The sequence below is a fragment of the Wyeomyia smithii genome, chromosome 1 (genome assembly GCF_029784165.1).
Source record: "Wyeomyia smithii strain HCP4-BCI-WySm-NY-G18 chromosome 1, ASM2978416v1, whole genome shotgun sequence".
Classification (NCBI taxonomy): Eukaryota; Metazoa; Arthropoda; class Insecta; order Diptera; family Culicidae; genus Wyeomyia; species Wyeomyia smithii.
In genome coordinates this window covers 154108458-154120950 of record NC_073694.1, presented here as the reverse complement: position 1 = coordinate 154120950, position 12493 = coordinate 154108458, and the positions used below count along the sequence as shown (strand labels likewise).

General features: G+C 42.3%; 1 protein-coding gene across 5 annotated transcripts in view; it reads right to left on the bottom strand.

Annotated features, from left to right (window-relative positions):
* Positions 1–12493, bottom strand: part of LOC129718552 (papilin) — a 206662-nt gene that overhangs the window by 54473 nt on the left and 139696 nt on the right. The gene's annotated exons all lie outside the window — the stretch shown is intronic.

Below are 12493 nucleotides of genomic sequence, written 5' to 3'. Positions count from 1 at the left end.
ACGGTATACAGGGCATGACCAAACAACGTGCTCTATGTCGTGATAACCTTCACCACAGGCACAGATACCACTCTCCCCGAGCCCAACACGACGGAGATGCGCGTCAAATCTATAGTGATTGGACATAAGCCGGGACATCACGCAAATGAAATCCCGACCTACATCCAACCCCTTGAACCACGGGTTCGTCGATACCTTGGGGATTATGGAATGTAACCACCTTCCCAGTTCCCCCTTGGTCCAAGAATTTTGCCAACTGATGATCGTATTCTGACGTACAAATGCGAAAAATTCATTAAAGGCAATTGGTCTTTCATAAATATCACCGTTTGTTGCGCCCACCTTAGCCAAAAAGTCCGCTTTCTCATTACCCGGTATCGAGCAGTGAGAAGGGACCCACGCTAAGGTAATCTGAGTAGATTTTTCGGATAAAGCACTCAGATGTTCCCGTATTTTCCCCAGGAAATACGGAGAGTGCTTAACATCTTTCATCGATCGGAGAGCCTCAATGGAACTGAGACTGTCCGTAAAGATGAAATAATGGTCCGTGGGCATTTTTTCGATAATACCTAGGGTGTACTGAATTACAGCTAATTCTGCGACGTAAACAGAAGCAGGATTATCGAGCTTATGGGAGACGGTTAAATTGTTATTGAAGATACCGAAGCCAGTGGACCCATCAAGAAGTGATCCGTCAGTGTAGTACATATTGTCGCAGTTGATGTTTCGATATTTATTGGAAAAAAATTTGGGGATCTGCTGCACGCGTAAATGATCCAGAATTCCACGAGTTTCTTCTATCATGGATGTATCGAAAAACACAGTAGAATCAGAAGTATTTGATAAGTCGACACGATTTGGAATATTCGAAGAAGGGTTAATATTTTGGGACATGTGATTGAAATACAATGTCATAAAACGGGTTTGAGAATTAAGTTCGATTAACCTTTCAAAATTTTCAATCACGGGACGGTTCAAGACCTCACATTTGATAAGAATACGAGAAGACAGGCTCCAGAAGCGGTTTTTCAATGGTAGTACTCCAGCTAAGACCTCCAAACTCATCGTATGGGTCGACTGCATGCAACCTAAGGCGATACGCAAACAACGATATTGTATTCGCTCCAGTTTGATCAAATGTGTGTTTGCTGCGGAGCGGAAGCAGAAACACCCGTATTCAATAACAGACAATATCGTTGTTTGGTAAAGCCTTATAAGGTCTCCTGGGTGGGCTCCCCACCATTGTCCGGTTATTGTACGAAGAAAATTCACTCTTTGTTGACATTTTTTCATCAGATACCTCACGTGACAACCCCAGGTGCCTTTAGAGTCGAACCAGACACCAAGATATTTGTGTACCAAAACCTGAGAAATCGTTTTCCCCATTAATTGTGTTTGAAGCTGAGCAGGTTCATGCTTCCTAGAAAAAACTACTATCTCAGTCTTCTCCGGAGAGAATTCGATACCTAGCTGTAAAGCCCAAGCAGACAAATTGTCCAAGGTATCTTGCAATAGTCCTTGCAAATCGGCAGCTTTGGCTCCTGTAACAGAGATTACACTGTCGTCTGCAAGTTGTCTTATCGTGCATGAATTTGCCAGACATTCGTCGATGTCATTTACATAAAAGTTGTAAAGAAGGGGGCTTAAACATAAGCCCTGGGGAAGACCCATGTAGCTAATGCGAAAAGTTGCCAAATCGCCGTGCGTAAAATGCATGTGCTTTTCGGACAACAAATTGTGCAAAAAATTGTTCAAAATTGGAGAAAATCCTTGTCGGTGAAGTTTACCCGAAAGAATGTCAATAGAAACGGAATCAAAAGCCCCCTTAATGTCCAAGAACGCAGACGCCATTTGTTCTTTGCGAGCATACGCCAGCTGAATATCTGTTGAAAGCAACGCAAGACAATCATTCGTCCCTTTGGCACGGCGGAAGCCAAATTGAGTATCTGATAGTAGACCATTTGATTCGACCCAATGGTCTAAACGACGGAGTATCATTTTTTCCATCAATTTCCGGATACAGGATAGCATTGCAATCGGCCTATAAGAGTTGTGATCAGAAGCTGGTTTCCCTGGTTTTTGGATGGCGATCACCTTCACTTGCCTCCAATCCTGCGGTACAATATTTTGCTCCAGGAACTTATTGAACAAGTTCAACAAGCGCCTCTTGGCATTGCCGGGTAGATTCTTCAACAAGTTGAATTTGATTCTATCTAACCCAGGCGCGTTATTGTTACAGGACAGGAGGGCAACTGAAAATTCTGCCATCGTAAAAGGTGATTCAATCGCGTCGTGGCCCGGAGACGCATCGCGAACAATGTTTTGCTCAGGAACAGAGTCCGGACATACTTTCCTGGCAAAATCAAATATCCACCTACTTGAAGACTCCTCGCTTTCGTTGACCGTTACGCGATTCCGTATTCTTCGGGCTGTGTTCCAAAGAGTGCTCATTGATGTCTCCCTCGACGTCTCGTTTACGAACCGACGCCAATATCCGCGTTTCTTTGCCTTAGTCAAGCTTTTAAACTTGGTATCAAGCTCCGAATAACGTTTAAAGTCGTCGGCATCGTCTGTATCCCGGAAGGTCAGATACGCGTCGGATCTTTGCGTGTAGACATCGGAGCACTCTTGGTCCCACCACGGAGTGGGAGGCCGTTCTTTGATCGTTACGCCGGGATATTTCTTCGTTTGGGCTTGCAACGCGGCGTCGAGAATCAAGCCCGCGAGGAGGTTGTATTCTTCAAGTGGTGGATGATGTTGAATCGACTCGACCGCTTTTGAAATCATTTCCTCGTATAACTTCCAATCGACATTCCGTGTGAGGTCATACGGAATGTCAATTGGTCGCATGCGAGTTGACCCGTTATTAATTGAAATAAGAATAGGCAAATGGTCGCTACCGTGAGGATCAAGGATTACCTTCCATGTGCAATCCAACCGTAGCGACGTCGAACATAAGGATAGATCCAAAGCGCTTGGGCGCGCTGGAGGTTTCGGGATACGTGTCATTTCACCGTTGTTTAAAATAGTCATGTCGAAGTCATCGCAAAGGTTATAGATTAAAGAGGAGCGGTTATCATTGTATGGGGAACCCCAAGCCACGCCATGAGAGTTGAAGTCTCCCAAAATCAAACGTGGCGAGGGAAGAAGTTCTATTAAATCAAAGAGCAGCCGTTGCCCAACCTGTGCTCTGGGAGGAATATATATTGAGGCAATACAAAGCTCTTTACCTTGTATTGTCATTTGACATGCGACAACTTCGATGCCTGGAATCGAGGGGAGGTTAATACGATAGAAAGAATAGCACTTTTTAATCCCTAAAAGTACTCCTCCATATGGGGTGTCTCGATCAAGGCGAATAATATTAAAATCATGGAAGTTGAGATCAATATTTGAAGTAAGCCAAGTTTCACAAAGGGAAAATGCATCGCATTTGTTTTTATTTATCAAAACTTTAAACGAATCAATTTTTGGTAAAATACTTCTACAATTCCACTGTAAGACAGAGATAGAATCCTTCATATACGCAGTTGAATTAGGCATCGAAGGATACAATCGCTGCAAGGAGGGGCCATTGGGCAGTCAACTGCTTCAAAAATGATCTAACTGTTGGGAGGAATGCTGTAAGAAAAATTTTAATTGGATCGGGTACATTGAAATTTTCAAAAATCCAGTCCACAATGTCAGAAAATTTCACTAATCCAGAGTTTGTTTCATCAACTGGATGTGCAAAAGGAACAGCTGGGGTTTTAGATGTTCCTGGCAGTGCTGGGAACTCCTTCTGGGACTTTAAATTTGCAAGCCCAGGAGGAGTTTGCTTCGGTTTTTCCGCAGCACTGTTTGGTTTGTTCGTACTTTTCATTACACTTTGGGAAATCTTAGGACCTTTACGGGGAAGTTTAGGAGAAGAAACATTTTTCCTCTTCCTAGACTCCCCAGGATTGGCATAAGATGTTCCCGCTGATGAATCGTCAGAATCGGTTTCATCAGAGGGCAACAGATCAAAGGGGTTCGATGTTATGGTAGAAGTGGTCACGGTCTTCTTCAGCATCTCAGCGTAAGAACACTTTGAACGCTCCTTAAGTGACCGCTTGATTTTATCTCTGCGCTGCATGTACACCGGGCATGTGGAGAGCTCATGCTGGTTTTCCCCACAGTGAATACATTTTTCAGCATTAACACTGCAAGAATCTTCCGCATGAGTCTCCCCACACTTGCTACATCGTGCCTTATTGCAGCAGTAGGCGGCTGTGTGGCCTAACTGCTTGCAATTGGTGCAATTCATAACACGGGGTACATACAATCGCACAGGCAGACGAACCCGGTCGATCGAGACGTGGCTAGGGAGTGCAGATCCGGCAAACGTAACGCGAAACGAGTCTGACGGAGTGTAAGCTTTTTTACCGCCGACGAGAGACATGGACCGCAATTGCTTACAATCCAAAATCTTCGCCTGTGTTTCGGTATTTTTGAAGCAACCGGTTGCGCTTTTTAGGATACACTCGACAGACAGACTCGAATCGGTTATGACACCGTCGATCTCCACGTCTCGTGCGGGTATGTAGACGCGATACTCGCGTGTGAAGAGCTCAGAGCAAGCGATAGCATTGGCCTGTGCCAGATCACTGACCACGACACGGAGCTTGTTAGGTCGGACCTTGGAAATTTCGGTCACGGCCTTGTACCCCTTCGTCAGGTCTATAGCAATTTGCAGTATGTTTAAACGCTTTGAATTCACTCCTGCCTTTGGACGAAAATAAACAGTATAGCTGCCCTGTTGAGATCCGTCCGGGTAAAGCCTGGGGCGAGGGGGGACTGGAGAATGAACAGGGGAGGGAGTAACAGAAGGGTCAGGGTCAGGGGGGTTCGGGGATGGTGGCACGGGAGGCGAGGGATCTATATCCATTGCCTAAATGTAGCGCACTAGCGCACTAGCGCCGACAAGAACACGTACCTCTTTACTTCTTCCTTCCAGCAGTGGTTGTCCGATCGTTCGAAGCTGCACCCAAAGCAGCCAGCAGCACCAGTACAGCAGCACCAATACAGCCACCAGCAGTGAGCCGGGTGTGAGATCACTCAGCACAGCGACACGGACTCGACTGTCAACTGATGGGCTTGGATTAAAAAGATCTATTCACGGTGCACAGATCAAAACTGCAGCTGGTATTTTGCACCAATACAGCCAAAGTTGTGAGCCGGGTACAGAACGTATCGACACAACTCACAATCTAGTTGGCCTTTAGCGCGAATAATACACTCTTTTGTTTGGCTATTCGTACACACGGACCGGATTGTAATAGAACGACCACTTTGCACGTCCGTTTCTGTCGAGTGTTCGACGCGGAATGACTAGGTATTTTGTTTCCGCCTCGCTTACACTCGTTCGATTTCGACGATAACATGGGTTAGGTAAATAGTGTGACGAATGACGGTATAACTAAGTGTTAGTGCTACTTTACAATTTGATGACGTCTGATTGACATTTTGATTGGGTATTTCGGTTTTTGCACTGTTATTTTCTATGAAACTATAATGAATCATGAGAATGTTCCAGGAATTCGGGTGCCCGGGACCACGGGAATCAATATATCTATTCCCGGGATCCAGGAATCCCGATATTTCTATTCCCAGGATCCGGGAATCCCGATATTCCTATTCCCGGGATCCGGGAATCTTGAAATAGTCCGAAAGTCTTTACATTACTAGAATTGGACGCTACAGCCCCATACGGGTTGCTATGGAAGAGGAAACGCCTGCGAATTGTATCTGTTCAGCGAGTGAATAATGCACTGTCGGATTCCTACCACGCGTCCTGGCGAAATTGGCGAAAAAACAAAGCGAGAAAGCCGAAGTCTGATTAAATCCGCGCTGTTAGGAGGACCTTACCCGTCGCCCGCCGCGGCCTTAGCCCTGGCGTAGCAGCATTGCGCCGCAAATTGGGTGTGAAAATGAAATTTACGTCCGTCGTTTCTGTGGTGACTACGATGGAATCCGGTCTGATAAAATGAGATTATAGGGGTATTTTTGTATCGGTCGCTAGGCAATGGTATGTCAATGCCGGTTTTTATTTTGTGTTCTTCTGAAGTGGTATTCCAATTATCGCGTTAATCTATTAGCAGCAGGATTAAAACCAATGCGCTCGAAAATTATGTTTAATTCGTTCATTACACTAATTGGAAAACGAATCGATCGCGATGCGCGAAAATAAGTTACGGTTTGTTTCGATTACTGATACAATTAGTAGCAACGATCTGACCGACATTCATGAATAAACTTTAGTGAAATGACTGTGATGGGACTCTAGGTTTTTAAAAAAGCTGTAAACATCTTCCGTGTCCCATGCGTAATTTCAAACTTTTTACGCCATCTTTGCTAAAACAATAACAGTGTGCATTATATTTGCGGCTGAAAACAATTATCCCATTTTCGAATCAGCGAGTTGGAAAACGATCCAGTTCAAAGATTGATTAGTTGGAAAATGAAAACTTAGCTTCGCTTAGCTAAACAACGAGTCGCTGATCCTCGAAATCTCTCGCACGCCATCGGACCCGGTGTGAATGCATACGGCTGGATAAACTCAATTTACAATTTCCGCTACTCCTAATTGTTGCTAATCACGAGGTCGAATGTTGACCATTTGGAAAGTGGGCGCAGGGTGGAAGGTGGAATGGTCAGCAATGAAGCTGTTGTGTGTACTCTGTGGAAATTAATTAAAATCCAAAGCATGTACGAGCCGGGAGCTTGTTAAATCCATTGCATGGACCCGCTCCAGTCGTCCTCGTGCCTCGGTTGCAGGGATAAAATCCGCTTTCACCAAACAAAGAGATTACGCTGGTGGACTAGGCCATGCACACGATTGATTGGACCCTTTTGCCGAGCGACAGAAAACAATAGCAAGTGCAATAAAACAACGACCGAAAGCTAACATCAGTGTGTGAGTGTTGATTTTGACCCCGCGGTACCGCTGGGGATCAGTCAGTCAGTGGGATTATTATACGGGCATCATAAATGAACCGATATGAGTGACTTTTCCTGTACTAGCTTTTAGGTGGCCCGTTAGACGGATAAACGTGTATTTAATAAATGCATTTCCTCTGTGACAATAAAACTGTGACAAGCACTAATGAACACGGAATTGTTAGCTTTATTGTTACAATTTGCTGGGTCCGATTTGGTGTAATTCGATTGTGCTTGCGCTTACAAGCGATTATCAGATAGGTTATATTGGGTTCCATTTACGATTATCGCTGATACATGTGAAACCTAATCCAATAATTTATTCCCATAAATCTGCTTTAAACTGTGTGTAGGTTTCAAAACGAATGTATAGAAAAATAGACCCAGAAATGCCCAAAATTTAACCTTTTCAATTAGCATTTCTTATTTAACAAAGTTTATTGTTAAAAATTAATTATTTACTCTCACTAGAAATGTTAACATGCGTCATTTACGTGTGAACTTTGTTTGTTTTACCATTGATCGTGTGCAATACGTAATCTCTTAGGCTGATATCGAGCTTTACATGGAATAAATGACAAGCTCATATCGTACAGACAGAACCGGTTTCGTATCCGTGCGGTAGTGAAAGCCTTCTTAGAAAACACCGAAAATGACTTTTCCAGATAAGATTATGCACATCAGTACCAAGTCAGAATGGAGTACTTTGTTGGAGTAAGTTTAAAAGCTAGCTAGTCTACATGCTAAATTAAAACAGCCTTGGTGAAGTATGTACTACTACGTGCGTGTGTCTTTCTGCTAGCGTGTTCGAAGTTTTTAGCTGGAGCGGCTGACGACACCTTTGATGAATTTTTCATCGCTACAGATTGAGATTTGAGCAGCAATCCGCCGCGGTGGAAACCTATTGGGGACGAAATTTGCACCGCTCAATTATTCAGAACTGATTAACGTTGGTTGTCAAGTAGTTTCTTTACCTCTGTGCAGCACGGCAGGAAGCGGTAATAATTATTCTCGGCAACAAACAATGGCAACTTTGCCCAAAGGAACATCTTTGACATTAGGAAATGTGTTGGGCATACTTGAAAGAATGGTAAAGAAAACGACTTGACGATAACGAACTTAACAAGACAACAAGACCGATTTTACCTCTGGGCGATTTTACCTCTGGGTAAAAAACTTGTGCAGAGAAAAAAATGGCGAAATTCGTTAAGATTATTAGGCTTAGTTTGCCGGACTACAGAACTATTGGAATATACAGCCTGATTAGACGCAGACGGCAAGTAAACCAATCATTCTCTGAAATGAAAGTGAATAAACAAAGAAATTGTTCTTATTGATGTGATTGCACAATCAAAATCTATATTTATAACAGCGGAGCTCTGTCTGTCTATTTGATCCATACAGACTGGAGAATAAATGAATCGATTAGCATGAAAATTTGTATGTAGGGGTTTTCGGGGTCGGGGAAACTTCTTATAATAGTTTGAGACCCCTCCCACTTCTATAAGGCTAACTCTGCAATAACGCAAATGTAACCAAATTTAGCACGTTGAAGTTTTTGAGGGCAAGAGATGTTTCTATGATGATATGAAATTCCACTCTACTCTGGAAGGGGATGGGTTCGTACAAATTTCTGCACAACTTGAGAACTAATCAAACAAATGGATCTAGCACGGGGAGGTTTGTAGGAGCAAGAAATATTTTTAGAGTGATTCAATACCCCTCCCTCCTCCGGAGGGAAGAAATCTTTCACAAATAAAACATAAATTTTTGCATAACTCGAGAACTAGTCAAGCAAATGGAACGAAATTTGACATGTGGAGGTTTTTGGGGGCAAGAAGTGTTTTTATGGTGGGTTTTAATGAGTGGGCTAAGATTCAAATGGAACACAAATTTCAACATAACTGAAGAGTTTCGTTCGACTCGAGTGCCATACGTTCTACTTTTTGACGTAGGACTACGTCTTTGTTTCTATACTAGATTACACTTTGTGAAGTTGAAAATGAAACTGGCAAATGTTGCGTCAGATTTCAAACGATTATAGCAAGCGAACGACTTAATGCATCTTAGTCATTTATATGTCGGTGGATAGATAAAATGTGTAACAATTTTTTGATATAATGTTCAACATTGTTGCTTTACTGCTTTATGGTGGAAAAAGGTGAAAAGTTCCAAGGTCAAGCTTTCCCATATATTTTCCTCGTTATTGGCTTGCTTCCCGAGCACAGATAACAAAACATGGACGAAATAAATTCCACTGCCTACATATTTTGACTCAACAAAGTATTTTGGTTTGTTCCTCTTTCTTCAAGCTGTGTGGCCCCACCTTAATGGCATGAATCTACGCTGAACTCGACTGCGTGTAGAAAATTCAGCTTCAGTCTAGTTTGTCACACAACAGCGAGTGGAGTATAGCTGTTAGAGGTACGCGACATTGAGAAACGAGAGCTGCATACGAGTCAACTTCCAGGCACCGCGGAGCATGTTACCTTTATTTTGCACACGACAGCAACAGTTACCATCGTCCGCTGCAGGATATTTTGCTGGCACAGCTACTGGGGGGCACAGCGGAGAGCAAATTTTATGCGCGGCCAACAAAATATTCAATGCTACCGGTGGTGGTGCGATCATCAGCGCTCTATAGCACACATTTCGAGCTGAATATTATGGAATCGGTTCTTTTCAGAGCTAAATATGCTTGAAGATGAGAGTTATGAGAATTTTCGCAACTACTACTAGTGTGAAATTTTCATGTATTCATGCATCGTTAGTTTTACAATAACGACCATCAAATAAAAACGGTAGTGTTGCCTATGAACAGATTTATCGCAGCATATAATGTATACATCAAATCCTACGTCACCATTTCCGACAACCTCTAGGGCTGTATAGTATACCTTGTAGTATTTCTCTTCCTTTTCCTTCTCGCTCACTTCCCTTAATATTGTTGTCATTGTATAAACAATCTCTGGCTCATGTGTTACTGACCGTAGCTGTCTATTCTATTAACTGCATTTATTACGAATTGAAGTAAAATCAATTTACTCAGCATCGATTCTTATTTGGGTTCGACGTTAATTGAGCTTGTAATATTCATGCTTTTATTGTCCTGCTTTTGCTTAAATATGATAAGTTTGAATGAAACTTTCGCTACAGCGAACTCTTTTCGAAGAAAACAGTTTAGATGGTAATCCGTTCCCCGTCGGTGATGCCAAACTAGCGACACAGTTATTGGGATTCAAATCTTCTGGTGTTCACGATTGACGATATTTTTCGGCAGTTAGGCCGTTACAAATTTTATTTTCATTTAATGTCACCCCCCCCCCCTTTCAAAAATCTTGAATAATGGAAGGGAAAGAAAAAAAGCTCAAACCGTTTTTTTCATTTCATTGGTTTTCCGACAGCATAAATGCTTAGTTTAGCAACAAACAAGTCAGGTGACAACGAGAGTGTCGTCGAAAGACAAGCGAAATAAATAATAATAATAATAAAGTGTTATTTTTCAACGTGTTTTTGAGTGCAAGTTACAAACGTCATAACTTCCACACAAACTTTGATCAAAGAAATTTCTTTTTTTTCCGTCTCGGTGTTATTTGTTTTTTTGCCACCCCCTTTGCTTATTTTGATAACTTTGGACATAAAAAGAATTAGAAATTTGTATCAGCCTTACTGTGCTAAACTTTCACGTTATTGCTAATTACTATTATTCGCACATTGCGACAGTCAAGATGTCGAAGCGGCCGGAGATCGGCCCAAGTAACAAAACTGGTTTTATCAAAGATTGATAGCGCTGTTTTGGCTGTATTGAGCGCTATAAAACTGTGATAAAACCCATATTGTTACTAGAGGGCACAAAAGAGAATCGTTAACCATCCGTGTTGGCTTCTAGTCACACGATTCTCTCAAATAGAGAAGCGTACAGTCTGCAAGAGAGGCAACAGTACTGATCGATACGGTGTCATGCAAAAATTTCAACTGTTCGACACACTGACTGCTAGTGCAATCGTTGCGAAGATGGAGTCGGAAGAACAGAAGAGGCGTAAAGAAATTTTGCGCACATAGGGTATCGAACGTCGTCGTCACTGGTTTTCTTCGGCACTTCTTCTGCAGCAATCTTATGCAACCTACCTCGAAAATCCGATTTTTTTCATCGTGCAATCAGCAGGAAGCTGGGAATGTTTTAACCTACAGTAAGTAACTCACAATTTAAATCGGTACAACGAGCGTTTGACCATACACCGGAAGGAAAAAATTAGCCGAAATAGATCTCCGCATAGCGTAAAGGTTAGTTCAAGCTTCTAAAAGGAATCTGAACACTGAACAGTTCAGTTAGAGATGTGGTTAAAAAACTGAATTTGAGTAAAAATTTCGTGCAAGATACACGTACAAAGTTCAGAAGGCGCTGAATCCAATGAACGGCAGTATGCAGTGGCGAAAACACGTACACGGTAGCTCTACACCCATTAAAATCGTTTAAAATCTGTCTACGTGGAATGTGGATGGCCCCTAATGGTAATTGCTCGAAACAGGAGGTTAGTTACGTGCGAAATAGCCTTCTATTTTGGCTCTACGATAAGTGCTTACTCAATTTGCTTAAAAGAGTGTAGCAATAATTTGCACCCCGTAAGGCATACTTTATCTACTTCGGATTGGTGAAAAAAGCGAATACATTAATGGTCGAAAGCCAAGAATTTTAAAGTGTAAATCACTAGCTTTTGCAACGTTGCGTGAATGTTCGTTGGGAAAATGCGTACAGTTTTCCACGCGTGTTTACATCCAATTGAAGCAATCTGTTTTGTCTTACATTCACCGACATGATCGTATGGGATGTGTCAGATTTTACTCTAAAAATAGGATCCCATAAGTAGAATCAGCGGCCTACGCTAATACATTACCGACACGAATATTAATCGTTTGATTCCAGCATATTTTTGTAGTAATGATATGAACTCGAGTTGAGTAGGATTATTTCCTGACATGACACGTGTCGAACCAATTTCCAGCGACCATCACTTTGTTTAGCGTCTACTGTTAAACATCGGTTAAAAACTAAAGCGGTTGTTTGCGGTAATTTGTTTACACCATTGCGGGCACGAAATCACACGCATCGATCCGTTAAAAGTGTTCTCTACCAAAATTATGTACTTACGACAACGACCCAGTAGGTTAATAACAAGTTACGCTCGTTGGATTGATTCACAATCCGGTCCTGAGCCAAAACAGAAAAGATGACCTTTATTCAACTAAAAGGAAAACGCATGCTTTCCGCGGTTTAAATCGAATTTAAGTAGGACATAATAACCTAAAAGTAATTTTATGGCAGCTCGAAGCTTCACCTTTGAAGTAAAAAATCAAAACCTTTCCTCCTTAAAAAAGATAAAACAATCGATCGTTTCCTTTTGAATGCTTTCAATGAATGGTTTTCGCCACAGTGCATTCACATAGCAGTTTTTTTTCGGAACATCAATATTTCCTGGCCGTCTACACATTTTGGAAAGATGGAAAGCACCAGCTTCCGTCCGTTTTCATGACAGCC